The sequence below is a fragment of the Amblyomma americanum genome, chromosome 1 (genome assembly GCF_052857255.1).
Source record: "Amblyomma americanum isolate KBUSLIRL-KWMA chromosome 1, ASM5285725v1, whole genome shotgun sequence".
In the NCBI taxonomy this organism is placed as follows: domain Eukaryota; kingdom Metazoa; phylum Arthropoda; class Arachnida; order Ixodida; family Ixodidae; genus Amblyomma; species Amblyomma americanum.
In genome coordinates, this window is record NC_135497.1 from 257,740,700 (window position 1) to 257,763,054 (window position 22,355).

A 22,355-nucleotide genomic window follows, 5' to 3' on the forward strand; every position below is an offset into this window, starting at 1 on the left:
GACAGACTCCAGAAGACAAGACAGACTACAGAAGTCAAGACAGACTACAAAAGACAGACTATAAAAGACAAGACAGACTACAGAAGACAGGACTACAAAAGACAAGACAGACTACAGAAGACATGCCCAAAATATGACAAGACTACAGAAATTTTTTGTCTTAGAATCCTGTAGTGCGTTTTGACTGGGAGCTGCAACAAATTAAGGAGTCTCACACCCCCGCCCTACCACCCTACACTTCGCCCCCCCCCCCCCGCCCTCCTTCTTCGATATGGAGAGCAAACCATCTGACCCCCGCCCTGGCCAAACGAAAGTACTACTCAGGACACCTTAGACTACACCGCAAAGCAGGATTACCCTTGCCACTGTGGCTGAACAAACATGAGTCTTTTCTCGCGCCGTTCGAAAATCACGCGGCTGCGGAAAGCGCAAAGCGACGCCAGTCACATCGCGTCACTCCGTGGCGCACGTTCCACGTAATAATCTGCTCCACCCGTGCTGTGCTGAGGTGCTCTCCGCTCCTCGTCACTTCACTGATCCATTTGCGGGAGGGGCAGAGCTTGTCGCGTGGGACGCGCATTACGGAGTGACGTGTTTAACTGATGTCCCTTTGCGCTCCCTCCAGCCTCGCGGCTCTCGAATGGGGAGAGAAAAGGCAAGGCTCAAATTAGTTGAGTCACAGTGGTGAGAGTATTCGCTTTTCCGAGATTCTAAAAACTCATATGTTCTTGTTTCAGTCGGGCGCCAATTGGTAGCAATTATATTTAACTATTAAAATTTAGTTAATTGCTTTACATGTTAACATGATTCACCTGTCTTTTTGACGTCCACCAACACGAGATTACTATGTAGCAAAAATATCCACTTTACCTCAAAAACCCTACGTTTAAAAATTAGCGGTGGGCTTTCATGAAACACCTGGTATATAGAGAGTTATTTACAGATAAACAGAGAGAGCAAAAAACATTAATTTTTCTACCCTGGTCCAGGTCACCATCACAAGTCGTAGAGTGATTCGCAGCAAAGACATGGGTTGCGTGAATGTAAATATCTACAGTTACGTGCAGAAAGGGAACTAATGTTTACATGCTGTGTAGTACATGGTATACAAACAAACTAAACACAAATAAGTGCAGACCACTCACCTTAACAGTCTAAATGAGCCAATCATGAATAACCGCTATGGATTCAGTGAGCCCCGGCTACCCAAAGCAGGCTAGCAGGAAAACAAGCCTCATGCGGCCGTCATAATGCAGATGCAGGAGGGCACAACCATAGGAGCAGGAACTCCTGCTGTCTTAGAGAAAAATCCTCTCTGCCAGGAAACCTAAAATTTGCTTTTCAGATTATTTAGAACATGTTGTTTACGTCTAAGCAGCGTTTTCTCAAAAAGAATTCATATTGTTCCCAAAATGAGTTCCTCAAACCAGCAGAAGACTGTGTCACTCCGCTGAAACTCTTATGTGGTTCAACACACGTAATCTGCAAAGTTCAATCCTACATTGGTTTCTTTCCTGCTGGAAGTGCTTTTCTATCTTAACTTTTCACACTTCATCCTTCGTATATGTTTTAATGATAAAAGAATCTGTCTCGTGGTCTAGGATAAAAATCACAAGTTACTGCGCTGAAAACAGCATGAGGCCAGCTCAATGCAGGACGAGGAGGTTCCGAAGAACAGAAAGACATTGTGGAGATGAGAAAAAAGTGTACGCAGGGCACCTAACATGCGCAACATGTCGCAGACTATAGTGACACGTATACGAGCGCAAGGCCACTGCTTCTATACGTGGGTGGTTGGCTCGCGAGCGCGAAAAGAATACATTTGTCAAAGCCATTACCTTCCACTCGTAGCTTCTTTTCCAGTACAATAAAATTATGTGTGTGTCGGTAGGAGCATTTTAGTGTGCTTGCACTTATACTGGCACTTCTCATTTAGCCTTGCCTATCTGTCTTAAGCCTTTTTTTGGCATGCTGCTCACCGTATCAGGTGGCAGCTCAATTAATAGTGAGAAGCTGTTTGGGAAGAACAACCAGTTTTGCATCCCATCCCATGCAACCAAGTCCCACCGATGGCAACACCTGCCATCAGAAATGGTATGAAGACTACCAGGAATCTATGAATGCAGAGGATGACCAATTCCTCATGCATGAATTATTACCCATTATTGCTGATCGAACACTGTATCTGACCACCAGAACTGAAGTGAAATCCCAACTTCTAGCTCAAATAATTTCCATTTGGCTTAAACCACTTGTGCTCGAGTCTGCAGTTTAGACACTCCCGCTAGCCTGAGCCTGAGGAAGCTCTCGCCTACCCGGCCCGGCCAAACAAGTGGGCAGAATTGGGTCAGGTCTGAAACAACACAAAAGCTATAAGCATGCCACAGAAATAGAAATGCTGTTACTATCAATTTCAGTGAAAAAGTGTGTGTAGTTGTTAGAATAATGGCCTGAAATTCTTCAGCTTCTGTTTGTGCTGGTACATTTTTTTCCCTAGAAGAAAGTACATTGCATTGAATGTCACACATAATTATAATATAATTGGTTTTTTGGGGAAGGAAATGGCGCAGTATCTGTCTCATATATCTTTGGTCACCCGAACCACGCCGTAAGGGATACCAATTTGCTTTTCTGAAAATATTGAACTGAAGCCCATTTCCTGCCTCTTAGTTTCGGATTTATGCCTCATAGCCTGTAACACCGGAATTGGATCACCACCAATGCGCAAGAAGTCACTCCAGGCCACAAGGCAGCTAGGTGTCCGCTTGTGTCCTTTTTCCACAGAGCACTATGACAGTTGCGGGGCACAGTTTGCTGATGCGCAGTGGTGAAGAAAGAGACGAACGTCTCGGAGATAGCGGATGGGGCCAGTTTAAAGCACTGAGGAAGCATGCACCAATGGAGGGTCCAGGTTGCCCTGCATCAATAAGTCTGCAATTTTGAGAGAGCAACTAATGATTCTAGAAGCAGAAGTGGTGTTGGAAAGAACTCGATTCACCAGCACAAAATTGCTTCGCGTGAAAACAGTCAGGGAATAGCGACCCCTGCAGAATAAACGATGGTCCGGCCAAAGGAGCCATAGAAGCAAATGTAGCAATGGCTCCCGTGAATCAAGGGCGCTCAATACTTTCTACCTGCACCTGTTGACAAAATACTGAACAACTTGTGTTTCATGCATGTGCGAGTTTTCCAAACCTGATGCATGTCACTGATATCACGAATCTACCAGCAAGAATAAAAGTGATCTTCTTGCGCTCTTTTCAGCTAGCTAGCCGGTGCACTAACACACGTAAAGATACCAGCACAAATAACATATTTAATTTCACTCACTGGAAAAGACAGCCACTATCATCAGTTGAACCATTGAATATAGTGGCCATCAATGTCACTTTGCACTGTCATTTAGCCATCAAAATTGAAAATATGTCTGCCCAAATTTGCTACAGGCAGAAAGGGACTGCAGCTATTCAGTTGACAAAACTGTGCTGTTTGCTTCAAAACACATGCACAACTGGGAGACTGACAAACTTTTGTAGAGTCAATTTACTGCAATAATAGTCTTCTCACTTAACTGACCTTGCATGTGTCCAATGCAGTGTTTGCTGACACTTAAGGAATGCAAGTGCATGACTTCAACCTGTGCCCATCCATTACGGTCTCTCATAGCATGCGTTGCTTTGCAAAGTTCAGTTCAACATAGCATACAGTGCTTGATGTTACTACAAATGTGTTACATCTGTGTCACACTTAACTGTGAAGGTCCTCTTGAGAGGTATGTGCAACAAATTATGCCACCAACCACCATCAGCACTCTTAAACTCTACATCCTGTATTTGTACATAGTGTATATTGTAGCCCTAATAGTTCTTTTCTTACTATAGCTCCCCCTTCTTTCCCTGTCCGTCCTTTTGTTCCCGCGAGCCCCAGCTCAGGTTTCGATTGTAGATGCCATGGCTAGCTACATGTTTTCCTTCCATTGTTATTTACTTTTATTTCATTAATAAATATTCCCTAACAAAACAAGATAAGCTCTAGTAAACAAATTCCGAACGTCTGAAATCTAGACTCCAGTAATTATCTTCCACGCATTCCTCTGCAGCATGATGTACAAGGTATGATGGACAACAGTGCACAGCATTTACAATCTTGAAACAAACTAGTTTATTACAAATGACGTTCGCATTAAACACTTTTCATGCAACTGGGCACACATAATACGGTGTTAATGCAGTGCATGCCGTCGAAGTATTCATAGAGAGCTAGAACAAGAGGCTGCTCTCATAGAAAAATGCAAATCAATTATTGCACGAATAATGCAGGGAGAAAACCAGTACTTAAATTTCTATGATTGCAGAGATAAAAAATTGCAGGAAAGCAAGGACATGAAACTTCTTTACAGCAAACCTGAGAGGGGGGAGTATCCCAATCATAAAGCAGCTGCTTGCATCAGTAGACAAGAAAACTTGAAAGTATCTGCCTATGCTCAGAAACACTGATCAAAACAAAATGTTGCTGCTGTGTCAGAGCCTGCTGAATAGCGTCTGCACCTCGCACTCTGCCTTCCTTCACAGGTGAGTGGCTTTGCATGTCATTTACCAGCGTTTATGTCGGTGCAACGGGCCAGACGTAAACGGGTCATGCCCACACAAAAGTTGCGAATGCTGCTGGCTACCAAGAGTGAAAAGTAAAATCCGCTGACTGTTTCTTTACAGCATGAATAAAATTCAAAGCAAGCAAGTAAAGTCCTCCCCCCACCCCACCAATTAAAAAAAAGGCACCGATAAAATTTACACGCGCCTCGAACACACGAGTGAATCATATGGACGCGCCCAACAGTGCCACACACCAGAAGCGGCACGGACTCTAAGCCCCCGACGGACGAACATACGGCAGTGCTGTGGCATGTTGCAAGTTGCGCGTCCGCGCCGTAAGTGTCGCCACGGTCGGAACGATTGCAGCGATCCTGGTATCTGGCAGCAAACGCGGCTGGAGTCAAGCTTAATAAAAAGTAAAATTTCTCGACCATAGTAGACAACACAAACATGCTTATGAATGAAAATATAACCAGTCGTAAGCATTAAAAATAGTACATCAAAGAAATAAATTGCGAAAATGACACAACGCGTCTGCGCCGCCAGTGCCGCCGCGGGCAACGCTGCAGCGCAGTGGCAGCAGACGACAGCGACCGGCGCAAGCATAGCGAAACTACGCGAGCGACTGCCGACGCGACGTGCGCACTGGACCAGCGTGATTACCGTCCTCAGCGTCATGTCGCATATGTATTGTTGCGCGAAGTGGTGCAGCACATCCGGCAAGAGTGGAGAACATCTCCAGATTACCTTCTGACCACAGGTATTTATGAATTCACTGACTATCGTATCCCTCTTTGCATAGCCGTTGGCGACCGTTGTGCCTTTGTTTTGACCGCCCTTGGTCGTTACCATTTGAAATTGCCGACGGAATAGAACTAGTTTTACCTGGCGCTGTTTACTGCAGTGGCTTTGGTTTTGCGAGATGAGTTTGATAAGTACGTTTAAGGACATTAAAGCAAAATTAAGGGAAGGTGCTGCAGTTTGAGATGGCCCAACAGCCATTGCCTCTCGTAAGCGTGGGACCGTTAGTTACCTTGCTTGCTTGTTCGCATGTGTGTGTGTGTGTGTCTGACTCACTGACTTTTCTCGCTGCCTTTAAAAGCTTATTCCCCGCAGATTCCGGTGCCCTCAGAGTGTATTTTAAATATGAATATTCTAACTTCTGTGCCTATAGCGTCGTCAGCGGAGTAATTGTAATGCTCAGTTTGGCTGTTTCTTTACGGAGTTCAGCGCGCTTGAATATTATTTCTTGCGTGTTCGTGCATGGTTTCTGCAGCAGTGATGCACGTCACATAAATTATCGAGCTGTTCAGACTAACACCACTAGTGTTGGACACCGCGCTGAAAGTCCATTGCACGCCGTGAGCCGCATATAGAAAGTCCGCCGGTCTTGTTTTTCTTACTTTTACCGGAGCTTTTCCTCGCGATATCCGCGCTCAACCACCCATGTACTCCGTGGAAGCGTTTCTCGAAACTATTGCCTACCGTAGTGCTGCCGCTCCAGCATTGTAAATTTCGCTCCACACTCCACCCCGGCTGTCCTCTACGCTGCTCGCTCGCGGGGCGCACGACTGACCTTGGAGGGCTCTGAACTCTCCGCATTATTCCCATCTCCTCACATATGTCTCTTATCTCGCGCCTTGTCCTTGACAGCTTTTGGGAAGCTCGCAAATAGTTTCGCCTAGTACGCCGGAAACGCTCGTTTCCGGCGGGTGGGTGAGGGGAAGGCGAAGGTCGCTTTCTTCTTGTCTGTGTCTTTTTTGGGACATTTCCCTTGCTTAAGCACTTTTTTCCCCTTCTTCTGGACCCATGCTATTTGCCTGCACCTTCAGTTTCTTGAAAGAGCAGTGTTTCCTGTTGATGTTCTGCTCACATCCCTTTCACACTTCCCATTTGATCACAGTGAAAGCAAAAGATGAAAAACTGTGCCTACTGGTTCATTTACCTGCTGTTCTTAATCCAGACTTCAAATTTGTGGGCAAGCAGCTGTCTGCCATAGCATAGCTACATTGGCACTTGTGTTTAATGGAGGAATTAGAAAAGAACGAATCATGGGTGGTGGTTAGTATGCAGTTACCTAGAGAAAAGTGTGAGTGGAATAATTGCTATGATCAGATAGAGCTTAAGTCTGCAGTGAAGCTCTGTCCCCATTTCTATCTGCTGCACAAAATTATGCCGCACCCAAAAAGCAGTTGGAACAAAGAACTAGTTATTGTTACCTAAACCAAAAGCAGATCACAAAAGAAAACATAAGCTCAAGAATTTTAAAGGTTCTGGCTTGTCGATCATAGCCAGACATTAAAAAGGTGATTTCATTCATCGTTTCGATTGGCCAGCATAGCAATAGACTAGCAGGCTGTGGCACATTGTTACAAACTGCTGTCTTATTTTGCTTGCATCCTGCCACAGTTGTTTTCACGCATATATGTTATATAATGTTCGTACCCCTTTGCTGTGTAAGGAGATGCTAATAAGCATTCCTGAAGTGAGGTATGCAAACCTTTAAAATGTATGAAATCATGTTATTTGGCTGTTTTTCAGATTCTCCATTTGGCTGAAATATGCCAATAGGCTTGAACTCCTGGAGACACCAAGGGAAAAGGTCTACAAAACATACAGGCTCTGCTCAAAGCACTTCACGAGGGATTGCTTCACTAGTGATGCCTGCACAAGGCTCACGCATGAAGCAGTCCCTTCCGTGAAGGTGCATGAGCCTCGTCTGAGAGCCTTGGTGCACCCGGGTAAGCAAAATTCCTCTCCCAGTAAATTCTTCCCAAGCTTGATCCCTCAGTGTATCCTGTGGCTTTTTTGTTGCAGATTTCTATGAAGGAGGTGCGGCACAAGGTGAGGGCACTATTTTCAGAAAAACCCATCCTGTAAATGTAAGACCAAAGGGAACAATTGCATTCATAGAGGCTAACTGCAAACATCACTTCCCGGGCACAAAACTTTCCTGCTTCAATGTCATGTGGCCATTGTTTCAGTTGCATCAGACTGCAGTTGTGTACCATGTTGTAGCTTAAATTTCTCTTAACCATATTAACAATCAGATGCTGGATAGTGCACTCCAGCAGCAGTGAGGAAAATAATTTTTACAACTCTATGTTTAGTATTCTTGTCATTATTACTTACTGTTCGCTGCGGTGAATAGAGGGCAGACTGCGCGAATTCACTCCAAAATAGCACACAGGGTCAAGAAAGAACACACACACGCACAAACTGCCAGCAGCTTATTGTGACACACGAGGCGGTAATTATACATGAAGTGGCCGCATATTGTGCAAGCATGGAGGGTAAACATTTTACCGGTTTCTAAGGTAAAAATGGTTCTTTGAGGAGCAACCCGCCAGGATATTTAGCGATGCACATGTCACTTAGGCTATCTGATTTCTTCCTGAATGATTTCGGGAATAAGTTTGCAAGCATTAATAGTGGTGACATTGCACGCTTCATAGATAGGTTTGCAGTTTGATTTGTATTTCCTACAATGCACATCAAGTGAATTTATGGCCTCGTGGTTCACAGTAAAGTGTTCGTTTGTGTGTTTTCATTCTTCTTCCTGTGTGCTGCTGTGCTATTTTGTATGTCGCGGTATATTGATCGCACAAATTTTTCCTTTTTAATCGTAACTGCCTACAAACTCACAAAAACGATTTAAGCCCAATTTAAGATCACACTAACTCCCAGCAAGAGAAACCGTTCCAAATAGAACATCAAGGCCATACTGTGCACTGAGCAGAAGGTGCTGCTATGCAGAGCTTGATTGGCTATCTTTTTTTCCTTGTTCGCATAGGCATTGAATCCGCTTCACCACTACAGTCCACTGCTGCACCAGTGGAAGTCATGCTTGGTCACGGTAAGTCTTCCTGCAATCTTGCATAGGAAAACATTCCTAATGTCTCACTACACCAGTTGGTTTGTTTTCCTTGGGAGTAACTAAGTGGTACCTATATTTCAGACTACTTGCCGTTGCCATCAACACTTGGGCTAGGCACAATTGCTGGTGCAGATTCTGCTGTCCATGACACAGGTAGGTGCACTAAGTCAGGATCTGTTTTACATTACAGCTTGAAATGAAGAACTTTTCATTTGGTTCAGGCTAACCCTGTAATGCAGTATTACTTATGCTGAGGGCTCTGTCATAGCACAAAAAAATAAACATATGTAATTACTTTGCTGGCTGATTTCTTTAGATTGGGAGTGTCTAAGCGGTCGTTTAATTGCAGACGACCCACACTCTTCACGTGCCCCGCAGCTCACTGATGTGCAGACTACGCCCCCTCCCCCAGCTGACGAAGAAGGTAGGTGCAATGCACTAATAGTGCAGTGATAATCTATGAAAATTCAACAATAGACTGCAGCACTATTGCTGCAGATTTGCACGTAATAAATTAACCCTCTGCAATAGCAGCAGTGTGCAATTATGTCGTGGTGTGCAATAATTAGGTGCACGTCGGCACATCTTACTGTACCACTACTTCGGATGCCAGACATTTGTTTCAGAAGAGAAGAAACAAGTGTTAACTTTATGCTCACCAACTAGTATTTCATATATTTTTCTGTGTGCATATGTATGAATGCATTGTTTACGTGGTGGACCCCTGTGTTATCTGTACAGAATTATATTTACAGGTAATTTTTCATTCAGCTCAATGAAAACATTGGATAGCCTTCTCAGGTACTTGTTCTTAAAATTGCTTCACTAGCCTGTTGCTTACCATTCACATACACGCTGCGTAGCCAGGCTAAAAATGTGCACCTGAGAATTAAAATACTTGGTTGAAGCCTCCCACAGTGTGTTTATTTATTTGACAGGTGCTGCCCAAAGCACACCCATCAGAGTGATTGCATCAGCATCATGGGACTCACCTGATTATGGTAAGTACTCAAGAAAACATTAGAATTTATTGCAAACTACAACCTTCCACTTCAATGAAAAAGTATGCATCGGTAACCTTGATATATTCATGATGGGTATCGGCAGGCCCGTAACAGCGTGTAGGTATCGCTTTACTGCACATAAATATTTCTGGTTTTTTCCATTTGCTTAACTCAAGCTTGTCATGAAAAATTGCTCTGAATATTAAGCAGGCAAAACACATGGATAACAATGAGATCCATTAACTATTACCCTGTCTGTATTACGAGCAACTAGTTTCCATTTAAGCGAGGCGTAAAGTTGGTCGCCAGAAAAAACTGTCCCTATCAGCGAGGATCATATTAACGGGGCACGACTGTATTCATCATTTCACACAAAAACATTGCCCTGCAAGTTTGGCAACCTGTAGCCCTGTGACTGCACCCTAATCTTGATTTTGTGAGGGATGTAGATGTAGGTCTCGCTCTGAGGCAAACATAAATATGCTTTTTTTATATATTTTTTGCAGCTGAAGCTGGTCCTAGTGGCCTCAGCGGTGCCAAAGAGAGTGTCAGACAGCCAGTGATGACACCAGCATCAGGAACGCCCAAGAGTCGGCGGAGGAAGGGCGCAGTTGTGTACACCCCTCGCACCAAAAAGCGCTTCGAGAAGTTGCATTCTCGAAGCGACAGGTACCGAAAGGCACTGAGTCGGATTAGGAAAAGGCACGACACAAGGCGAGTAACGCAGCAGGAGGCTCTCAACAAGCTTGAACCGCATTTGCCACAAGACCTTTTTGAATTGGTTAAAGCTCAAATCAGGCTCTGCTCATTTCCGAAATCCAAAAAGCACTGGTCAAAACAAATTAAACAATTCGCTCTCAATTTGTTCTTTCACTCTCCAAAAGCTTATCGCTTCCTCAGAGAAAAGCTCCATTTGCCACATGTGAGGACGCTAAGGCGCTGGCTGGCAGACATCCCAATGACACCTGGTATCATTCCAGGTGCCATGGATGCAATAGAATCAATTACAAAAGATTGGCCACTACAAGACAAAGCATGCTGTCTTTTATTCGATGAAATATCCTTGAAAAAAAATTTGATGTATGATCAATCAAAAGATATTGTAATTGGCTTCACAGATGATGGGAATACTAGGACTTCTCGTGTGGCAAACATAGCCCTTGTTATGGCGGTGTCTGGCATATCAAGAAGTTGGATGCAGCCAGTAGCCTTTGCAGCGTCCCACAATGCAACTTCAGTTCTTGCAATGCGCAAGCTGCTATTAGATTTAATTCAGCAGCTTCAAACCAAAGGTCTTCTGGTGAAAGCGGTCATTTGTGATCAAGGGTCGAACAATGTGAGTCTGTCAAGAATGCTCATCCATTCTATCCATGAACCATATTTTGTTGTCAACAACCGCAAAATATACTTCATGTTTGACACCCCACACCTAATCAAATGCACAAGAAATAATTTGCGACGACATAAGCTCACCATTGGCTCTGAGGTTGTTGACTGGACACACATCGAAACCCTTTACAAAAAAACTCGTCACATTGATCGGGCCTCCAAAACACCAGTTGAGCATCTCAAAAGCAGATTGGCAAAAAAACTAAAAGAGCAACACATCTACAGGATGCCCTTTGCTGACATGAGAGTGAAGTACGCCACACAAGTGTTCAGCGAATCCGTATCTGTGGCACTCCTCACTCTCATTGCCATTCAAGAGCTTCCTGTTGATGCAAAATTTACAGCAGAGTTCACGGAAAGGATGGATAAGCTTTTTGACTGCCTGAACAGTTCGGCCCTGAAAAAGCAGGACGACAAGTTGCGGTACGCAATGACAGAAGGCTCGGAACATCATGTCTTCCTTGAGTCGTGCATAGATTGGATCGCCCAATGGCATTTTGGTGGTCCTCTGGACAAGCAACCACACACCATCAAATGTTGGCAGATTACAATCAAAGCCTTACTTCTGCTGTGGACAGATCTAAAGGCAGATTTCGATTACACTCATCTTTTCACTCGTCGGTTGCAGCAGGATCCGTTGGAAAATTTTTTTGCAATAGTTCGTCAAAAACATGGCTGCAATGAGACACCTAATGTGTACCAATTCGTGGCTGCTGTAAAACATATTTGGATTGGCCAACTTTTCAAACTTTCGCAAGGAAACTGCGAAGTGACAACACATGCGTTCCTCACCAACTTGGAGAGTGTTTCTGCAGTATTGTCACCAAGCAGCACTCCAAGCACAAGCCACAGCAGGCAGCAAGGCTCAGGTTCATCTGACTTGCAGGCGTCTTCACAAGATGCCCCTGACATAGTATACGAAAATGTTGTGTACCATGTCGCTGGCACTCTTGTGAAGAGCTTTCTTGACCAGAGAACCACAGAATGCACATGTGAGGGAACACTCCTTGCAGCAGACGGTGGCTCTCTCCATGGACGACACCAATTTTTTGCACTACTCAAGGAGAATGGTGTTCCCGAGCACCTTTTCCAGTCAATTGCCGCAACTTCTGAGGCATGTCTAAATTATATAAAGAAATTGGATTCGGCCTTCAGAAAAGAAATCTCTTGCTGTGCTCATTTGTCCAATGTGTCCAGGAATCTTGTTGAGAGGATGCCTAACCAGCAAGCTGTTTTCTGTTCATTAGGCTGCAAAATTAAATTCCTTAAATTATTCTGCCGCACAAGGCTGCATTGGCACCTTTCCTTTTTAAACAGGAGCATGACGTCAAAAACAAAACAGAGTGCTCCCGCCAGAAAGAGGCGCAAATTAGCCAGCTAAATTCATGAGGCACTGTGTTAGGATATTATTGTATTTGGATTTTTAATGCTGCCTACTTACTACACATGTGCTCTCTCTTTAACTTTTTGTTGTACTATTTATTTTTTATGTATATAAGTATTTATGTACCTGTTTATCCGTAATTCTGCTCCGATTGCACATATACTGTACTGACTGCTTTTGCTCCTGCTGCGTTACTTCTTTTACAAAGTACAAGTTTGCCTTCTAGAAGCCTTGTGTGCCTTGTTAGTATGAGCATTGCTATGACCATTGGTTCTCAAATTAATATTGCTGAATGCTAACCACTTACAAGAGGTGCTAGGGAAACCGTTTTGTTTTGGCTTCTCTTTCTTCCTGCGTGACAAGTATACAGGCTCAGTGCCCTTCAAGGAATGCCAGAATTCAGTTAATGACTGGCTGTATGCTAACCATAGTTCTTATGATCAGTAACAGTGCCATTTGTGCAAAAAGTAAATTTGTGAAGCACACCATAATGTTGAAGCATACATCGATTCAGGTGCTCGCAAAAACCAAAAAGTGCTCTGCGGAACCCAGGAGTTCTTGTGGTATATAACTTGTCAACCTCTGGTCGTGGCTTGCCCTCTGTTATGCTGCTGGGAAAATTGGTGATAGCTACAGTTCATTTCATACATAAGGTACAACACAGTGAAATGTACGAAAGTAATCAGCAAGGAAAAATGAAGGGAGGTATGTTATTCCGTGCTTGTTTTGTGGCCGAGTGGTCTGAGGATTGACAAAGCAACAGCGTGTCGTCAGCAATAACAGTGCATTTAATCAAGCTCATGACAAATGCGTCATGTAGTAAGCCTGTAGGCAAAGCATTCACCATGTTTCGCTCACCACAAGGAACGCACTACTTTTTGGTCATGGATGCAGGCAGCGCAAACAAGAGCGCTAGCTTTGACAGCATTGCACCTGATGTATGAAACAGAGAGCAGAACCCACAGGCAGCAAACGCGGACTGGCTCAGGTGCTCGGCTCTGTAACATTTAAGAGGGGTGTACGCATAAGATGAAAAATGTTTGACATGTTTGCTGGTGTCCAATACAAGCGTGCTCGAAATATGCTGCGGTGCTATTTGTAGTTGCTTTTTTTTTCCTTCTGGAAGTTGTAGCGTTTGGGGTTTCACCTTTTGGAGCAACACATGGGTCATGAGGGGCACAATAGCAGCGGCCGGCGCATTACGCTGAACTGTGTGGCGTCCATAAGCGTTTGCAGATACTGTACAGTACACGGACCACTTGCAATTTACCATTCAGTAATATAATAACTGGACATTGTGGTAGATGCAGTATAACGCCACATAGAGAAACATTACTGGCCTGTTACGAGCCCTGTGCGTTTTCATTTCTCAGATGAGTTATTTATACGCACGCATATTTTGTTACACCCCAATGTGTCATCGCAAGCTGAATTAATGACCTCCAATTACTGTTCGTCACCAGCCACGGCCACAACTGTTCAGAGAATTTTCATAAAGTCGCTTCTCCACACAATTCTCGGCCTGCCCTGGTTGCATCTTCCTCCCCTTGGTATCTACAAAACAAAGAAACCAAAATAGGGCATGGCAGACGAGCTGTGTCCTAAAGCATGCAAGCCTGTAACTCATCTGCCAAGAGCTAAACGTGCCCAAGGTTACCTAAGTTCTTTTCATGGCATCTGTTTACTAAGTTATAGCACTGCAGCATATTATGTTGTCCTTAGTCTGATGCAACGAGTGAAAGGCTGAAACTTTTCGCTGCCCTTCTCTGTATGTGTGTATGCATAGCCACAGACAGATACATTTCAATACATCTCGGATGTTGTACTTCACTGCTGTTCATCTGAACCTGCACAAAAGCATATGCTACATGAATGTAGCACATGCTTATATGTACCGGACCTACCTTGATAGTACCTTACCTCTTTGTACCCTGTATATATTCTCTGTGCACTCGCTCATGTGTTCTAGGTTTCCATAATGGAATTTATTAATTTTGATTTTTAGAACGATTGTCACTGATATTGCAATGCCCAAGATGCCTAAAATCACTTTTGTACATCGATTGTCACTACTGATGTTTCCTTTAATAAACTGTTCTTTGGAGAAAACTATTTACGTTTTTGGTACTCGAGCGAGCGCCCTAAGCAGCTGCTAATCAGCCGCGCTGGCCGCGCCGCTCGCCACCATGCACCGTGCTGCCTCAACAGACACATCGAAATGCAAAAGCGGGTAAGCAGATGTCGTAAGTACTTAGGAAATCAAGCGGGAATGCAGCGCGGGAGCAGCAAGTCACCAGTATTTACGAAGCTTGCATCGAGCTAGCGGCCGCCAGCACCACGAACGCGCGAGCAACCGCCCGCAACCAGCCGAATAAACAAACGCCGCCATATTGGATTTTTCTGGATTGGCTTGGCTGAGCTTGTTTCAAAAAGTTTTGAGCAATTTATGCCTTTACCGCCAACTCCCAGGCACCGCCACCGTCGCATTTCAAAATCGTCCCCATTGGCTCTACGGGAATGTCACACCCTTGCATACGGCGCACACAATCATTTCGACTTCGTCACGAGGACTAACATTCGCCCAGGCTGTTACCGAAGCGAGAAGCACGACACACAATACACACACACTGTAGCAGCCGCTGTCGCGGTCATCACTCGACACACTTTATTCGCGCACTGCACTCGAGTTTTTCGCCTGAAGAAAGCCTTGACGTACTACGAACGCGCCGCACTTTGCGGTCAGGCTACGTTTTTTTTACTTCCTTTTTAACGCACCAGAACTAGTTGCCTGGCAGAGAAAACACCTGGGGAGCAGCGGATATGCGGTTACCGCACAAGGGCGCACTTTTCATCCATTTTCTGCTCCTGAGTAACCACTCACACACGAAGTGCTCCGATGCCCTCCTTCGGCGTGAACCGTCGCATTGCAGAATGCTTCCTTCGCATGCTGTCAGGTGTTCTTCGCCGAAAACACCAAACAGGTCGTTTCCACACATACGTGCGGCACTCAACGGTCGGTCACAACAGTCACACGGTTGGCGAGCTTCGCTTAACGACGAAAAAATACTGAAAAAGCGAGCGTGCTAGAGCTCGCAAGCACCCGAGGACAACTCGCCAGCGGCCATATTTGTTTTTCTTCGGCGGTGGCGTTGGTGGCGTCATGAGTGATGTCACGCCGGCGCTCAAGCTCGTAGGCCACCTGGTGGCAGCCGACGGAACTGAAAAACGTCTATATTTGCTGCTTTCGGTGCAGTAACTTGTGCTTTTTGGCCTATTCCACAAATTATACATTTTTTTCAATTTAGAGGTTGAAGTAGCAGCGCTGTACAAAACAAGCAAAATTCAAAAAACTTTTACGCCAAAAAAATAACTGCGCAAAATTGAACAGTAACACTGAAGTGCCTTGAGCTACTTATGTGTTTCTGTGGAGTGATATGGTCTTCTGCTGACGGCTGCTGCGGGTTTTTTGCAATCGGTCCATCGTGCGTTGACCTTTCGAGCACTTTAATAAGACGTGATTTGTTCTTGTGAAGTTAATGGTTTTGAAAAATGCCAGTAAAAATGCCAGTGAGAGCTTTCCTCAGATATAATTATCTCCATTACCTCTCCATGTCGCAAAGATGCGGTGACGTGGCTGTTTACGGTTAAAAAGAAACAGATTCTGCCCATGTAACATGCATTGTGCCGTTGTGGATTTTATTGATGTGCGGAAAAACATAAAAAGGGAAAAATTGAGTTAGCCTTTATACGTTATCGAACATAAATCCCTCATGAGGAAATGACCCGTGGCAGTAAAACGCCAAGTCCGTGTGTCGATCGGTGCTACCAGTCATGTACTCCATAGCAGGAAACTTGCTGCGTGCATTCACCTGGACATCTACATATTACGTACGCTTAAATTTGCGCAAAGAAAACAAAGCACGTATTCAAGTGCGCATGTGTTAATCACCTTGAGCCGGTCTGTACAGGGCGCCGGCATTTTCAGTCGCCACCCAGGAATGCGTTCTTTTGTTGACAGCACAGCATGTTTTTAACGTGCGTAGAAGCTATACTAACGTATAACGGTGCTTATTATGGCATTGAATATTCACTTGAAGCTATTTCTTAATATGACCGTCATAATTGTTTGATTCGAGTAGAAAGAAGTCTGGTAAGTTGTGTCAATCTTGTGCGGTCACGTTGGCATGCTTAGAATAGCGTACATTAAGTGTGCTCAAGCCCAAATGCTTTCATTCCATCATGCATGTCATAAACTGTTTCATGAGGTAGTACATGATCCCGAAGCTTTTTGGAAAGAAGCTCCCGCAGGCGGGCTACTAACAGAGACGCGTAGCGAGATTGAGGGGCGACGCGGTAGTGTTTTTGTTACTTATGCATGAGATATTTGACGCAAATATGCAAAGTGCTATGCTTATTTCAGTAATGCGTTTTATTTTTAGCTATACCAGGTACAGTTCTTGCGTAATTATAATTGACAGCCTCGTCAAGCTACCCCCGGGTTTTCAATAATTAAGAAGCACGCATATTTTTTATGCCAGCATGTCCACTAAGCCGTTCTTTATGACGCTATTAGTTCTTTTCTTAGATGTTGAGTAGTTATGCGTGCAAAGTTACATAGAAACTTTTCTTACATCTATAACTAACATACTATTGCACGTGTAGGAAAAAATTGAGAAATTTATTACACTCCACAACCCCTCAGCAATTGTTCGCGTCAAATAGAATCATTAAATTTTCATTCGTTACAAAATTACGAAGGGGTGAGTAATGCTAATCGCAGAAAGTGTGAAAGATCAGAAAACGAACCTTTAAGTTATTCCCTCGTTTATGACCTCTTCGCTTTCGCTTTGGTCAAATAAATGAGGCACTGAAATCAAGGAAACCTCTGATCACTCTTCGTAGTGGCTTAAGAATGTGGTGCTCCGTCGTCGGAAACCCGCGGAATTCGCGGCATGCCAGGACCATGAGAAGCGCAGTTACCTCGCAGTTTTGGACGACCACACATCTAACAGCGTTATATTATAAATTTCAACTGACTATTTTGCTATAATTCTTCGTCACGAAACAGATGACCCCAGGGCTTGGAAAGAAAATAATGTCAGAAATAAAAAAATGCACCAAATTTACCAATTCTTTCACTCCCTCGTTTACCCTTCCCTTACGGCGCGGTTCAGGTGTCCAACGATATATGAGACAGATACTACGCCATTTCCTTTCCCCCCAAAACCAATTAATATTATTATAATTATTATTATTATTATAACAAGGGGAGAGGTCGACTTGTCTGGCGCCTGATCTTGCGGCTAAAAGCAGCGCTTACGCGTGACACAGAAGATCGAATATGCGACGCTGTGATCACTTTTCGCACTGCGCGACGCGTGTGTCAACTGACGGTGAGCCCATGGCTCTCCAGCGAAACACCACCAGCGCTTCCCTGTCTACTGTCCTGAATTAAAACTATTCCGGCTGGTGCAGAAGTGTCAAAAACTTTTCATAGCAAAAACTTTTCAACTTTTCAAAAACTTTTCACAAAAATTCTTTTTAATGCCTCCCGTATGAATCAAAGACAGCAATGCTTTCTGTTTACCGCTAACCATATACCTGTATAGTACACAGTGGCGAACTATTCCCCTGATTACGCCGTAGGTGGCCTATGCCAGCTCGGGTACTTGCAGAAAAAACTAAGTTGAAAGCATCAACCATTGCTCTAATTCGCAGAAACTGAGATCGCGCCAACAAGCCTTGAAAGACCCGCGCTGAACACCTCTCCTCGGCGCCACTCCCTGACCTTTTGCCTACTGCGAGCCCGCTAGCAACTGCAGACTCACCTCGTTTGTTTGCAATAATGCAGGAGGCACACACCTACCGAGAGGTACGTTTCCCTAGCTGAACTTGCTGTGGCCACTGCATGTCTAGCAATGAGAGACATTGGGCTCCATCTCGACGGCTATGCGCCGCCTACTACGCTCAGCAGTGCAGTCAGGTATCTCGGTCTGGCAAGCCGTTCCTCTCCCTATTCGGTTGTCTCCGCTGCTGTCTTCTGCTTCCTAAAGGGCCCCCGAAACACATTTTCAGTGCATTGTTTTGCCTGTTGGTTGCATAGAACGAATTATAGTGATGCTATTAGCATCGGTCGGATACGTACACTGCGGTTTTTAATATTTTAATTACCTCGCAAAAGCAAATTCGCGGTGCTGACGGTGTAACCATACAGTGGCGGTTTTTAGCAGCGGGTATGACATTACTAAGTGGGAGCTTGATGATTGGACAAAGGGTAAATATACTGCAAATTGTGTTAATAACCAGAGACACGTTTTGTCAAGTTTTTGTGTTTTATATTGCATTACGAAACCAACTTGTTTGCCTTAGATAAAAGCGCGGTAAAGCAAGTAAAATAAAAATACACCAGCAGAGGATCTGGCTACTATTTGCATCGAAGGACTTTGTGCCTGTCTGTAAACATATGCTACGACCTAGCTCTCAACACTTATGGCTACTCACTGAGAGTAGCTTTGCGGAATCGATCCGCTCGAGCCATTGCACTCTATGAGCGTTCGTTTAGGTCACAAGGAAGGATGCGTTCGTTTCACATTTAGCAGACAGTGCGCATCATAGCTTATGGAGGATCACCGGGCGGCGGCGCCAGATGGCGCCACGCTCCCGTCAACAGTAGTGTTCCTGTATATGTAACAGTAGTGTTCCTGTATATATAGGAACACTAGTCAACAGTAGGGTGCCTCAATACCTGCGCTGGCATTCAGGCACCCTAGTCAACAGCGTGCGCTCTTTGCTCGCCGAGACCAACCAGCGCGCTAGGAGCGACGGGCGATGGTATAGCGGTAAGCAGCAGCTGTACGCGCTATGCTAAATGTGTCTGATGCTTCATCATCGACGTGACGATGAAGCATCGCTGGGTCAGCTGGGCGTTCACATGATTGTTGTAACCATGCAAACGGCGCTGCCAGCTTTGGCATGAACGAGTTACAGAGCACAGGCAACGATGGAGTGCAAACTTCCGCCAAGTGCTCAGATAGGTTGTTTTGATTGGTAGCATTAAGTGTCGTCATGGGGAGAGTGAAATGGGAATGGGAAGCTGCGCGAAAATCGAGTTGACAGCAGCGTTTTGTTTGCTTGTATTTTGAAATTTCTTCGTTGAATAACTCCCGTTCCTATGCATCTATTCTCGTCATTCTTTTTGAGTCAGCATCTGTGCGACATAAAGAATCCGTTTGAAGTGCAACCGGCATCCGTTCAAGCAGTGTTTCGCAGCCCCTTTAAAGCCTGGACTTCATGTGCCCGAAAGAGCGAGAGACGCGACAAGGCGGTACGGCGACGCTCGCTCCGTCGCTTGTGGGCAAGTTCCATGCAAGTGAAAGCGGCAGGCGAAGCGAACCCGCGACGTGCGCAGCTGACTCCGTGCTTTGCGCACTCAAACTTAGAAAAACGCTCGCAACCTGTTCTAGCCGCCGCGATGGCAGAGTGATTATGGCGATCGGCTGCTGGCCCGAAAGACGCGGGTTCGATCCCGGAAGCGGCGGTCGAATTTCGATGGAGGTGAAATTCTAGAGGCCCGTGTACTGTGCAATGCCAGTGCACGTTAAAAGAACCCGAAGTGGTCGAAATTTCCGGAGCCTTTCACTACGGCGTCTCTCATAGCCTGAGTCGTTTTGGGACGTTAAACCCCCATAAAACCATAAACCGTAACCTATTCTCTCTCTTAAAATTTTGTGAGTGTGCCTCATAATCAGGGCCAAAGGAATATTTCCTCTACGGCAGCGGTGTAGCGGCAGTGTAGATAACCAACGGCGTGCTTGCGGAGACGAAGTCACCTAACGGATTCACGGAGGAGGTGTGCTTACGTTCGGTGCCTGTGCACTCCGGCCTAGTAAAAACGGTCCCATAAACGGTCACCGCAATGTGATTGAAAGTGAGCAACCTATAACATGCCAGTGAGAATGCGCGCCGCGAGTGTTTCTGCACAGTTGAAGCGCAGCGGCACGGTGGATTGAGCGCCGGTACACGCGGCTCGACACGCATCTCTCCCTGCAGTAGGCCCGCTCGCGTAGCCCGCTCCAAATGCTGTTAGCCCTCCGCACCCAACAAGTAGATTGTTTTAATTATTTAAAGCATGCGGGTCTGCATCTCAGCTACAAAACCAAAGATTTTCTCGGCGGTGGCGATGACCTAGACGACGCGCTGGTTTCGTGAGATGTACCGGCGAGAAACAATGGACAAACCGGAAACGGCTTTGTGGCGCTTTGATTGGCCAGTCGCGTGGGGGACTTCAGGGCGACGAGCGAAATTTTCTGTGGGTGCAGATACGAGCGACACTGCAAGCGACACATGCATTTTGCTTCGCGCGACGGCGTCGCTCGTCGCTTTCCGCTGTCGCCTTCGCGTGAGTTCTCGAGTACATTGAGTCCAGGCTTAAAGCAATGACACACCGGCGGCAATACGCGCGCGGCACACCGCCGGCGGCAAGCCGCTTGCCGCGAAACCTACAGCGGCGGCGGGTTCATCTGCAGCGCAGAGGATGGGTCGAGGAGCCATTTTCGGCGGCTTGCCCAATGATGTTATATATAGAACCTATAACCTCTTTGAGCTTGCCGCGTGCCGCAGAGGGGGAAGACAATGAGGCGCGCCCGGCTGGTATGGGGGGCTCCACATCGGGCGCCTCGCCTCACCGCGGCGCGAACAATGAGGCACCTAGGCCTCATCATTCGACGCCATCAACCGTTGCGCCAAACTCTAAAGGGCGTTAGTCCACAATCATCCGAGGTGCTCTTGCAGAACGCAATGCACGTTATGCAGAGTCAAGCGAGTATTTTGCAAAACAATTTGCAAGCCGCGGACCAGTCACCATGCGTTACGATAGACTTCCTTACCTACACGGGGTACCACGACAGCACGGGAGAAAATGAGTACCTCGACCGTCTGCCGCATTATCATCAAGTGAAAGGAATCGCAGACGCCGAAATGCTCGGGCGTGTTGTGCCTGTTTCTTTGACGGAGCAAGCTTCTGCCTGGTAGCGGCTAGCCGGCAACCGAGCAAGGACAATGGAGGAGTTTTGCGCAAGCTTCCGCGATGAATTCCTTCCCGCAAACTATGAGTGGTGTTTGAGGAGAGAGCTGGAGCTCCGCACCCAGCACCCCGACGAGTCTCTGTTAGAGTACGTCCGAGCGATGGACGAACTTTATCGCCTCGCTGACCCTCGCGCCACGAACACGGAGAAAGTTGAGCGCGTCACGAGACAAGCGCACCTGTCTTTCACGGCCTAACTGAGAGGAGTCAGGTTCAGAGATTTGGATGAGCTGGCTGCTGAGGCGAAGCGCATTCAGGGAGACATCCTCTCTGCGCGAGCGTATCGGCCGCCCCAACCCGCATCGCTGTAACTTGAGCAGCGCTGGGCGTGGAATGGCAGCTCAGCGCGCAGTCCATCCAGAGCTGAAGCGTCAGCACGGTTTGCTGACGAGCGTATCCCAAGGGGTTGGGAGTTGTCTGACCGTGCTTTGGACCCGTTCAGCTACGCGTTGCGAACAGCACACGCTTCCGCAGAGCGGAACAAACCTAGGCGAGATCGCGAGGCCGTATGCGGCCGTACGATCGGCCCCCACTGTCCGCCGCGCGAGTTGGAGATGACCGACCGGAACGTGGCGACCAGCGCCTAGCCCGTCGGGGCGCGGGCAACCGTTGCTACCGGTGCGAACAGCCGGGGCACTTCGGCCGCGTGTGTGGACGCCCTCCCGCCCGTGACCAAACACGGTCGGGAAACGACTAAAGCCGCCGGTGATCGACCTTCGATCCCGCGCGGCGTACACAGGAAACCTCGGTTTTCTAGCGCCTTTGGCATGTCACATACGAAATTCTGTTTACCTGTCAGCGCCGTTCATTTAGCTAACGATAGCGCGAAGGAAATTCACCGCGTTACTCGATACAGGAGCAAGCGCTTCTTTGTTCGGTGACGAGGTGTTAAACCACTTCATGAATATCCCGACAGGTATATTATTCTGATGTCGCGACAGCCTGTGCATGTAGAAAGAAATCTGAGATAAAGGTGGAAGGTGCTCACACAGCATGGTTTAAAGTGAAAGCTTTACTGCTCCCCTCT

General features: G+C 46.1%; 1 long non-coding RNA gene across 1 annotated transcript in view; it reads left to right on the top strand.

The window, feature by feature from the left end:
* The window catches only part of LOC144114991 (uncharacterized), a 462,217-nt gene that overhangs the window by 292,150 nt on the left and 147,712 nt on the right, over positions 1-22,355 (top strand). The gene's annotated exons all lie outside the window — the stretch shown is intronic.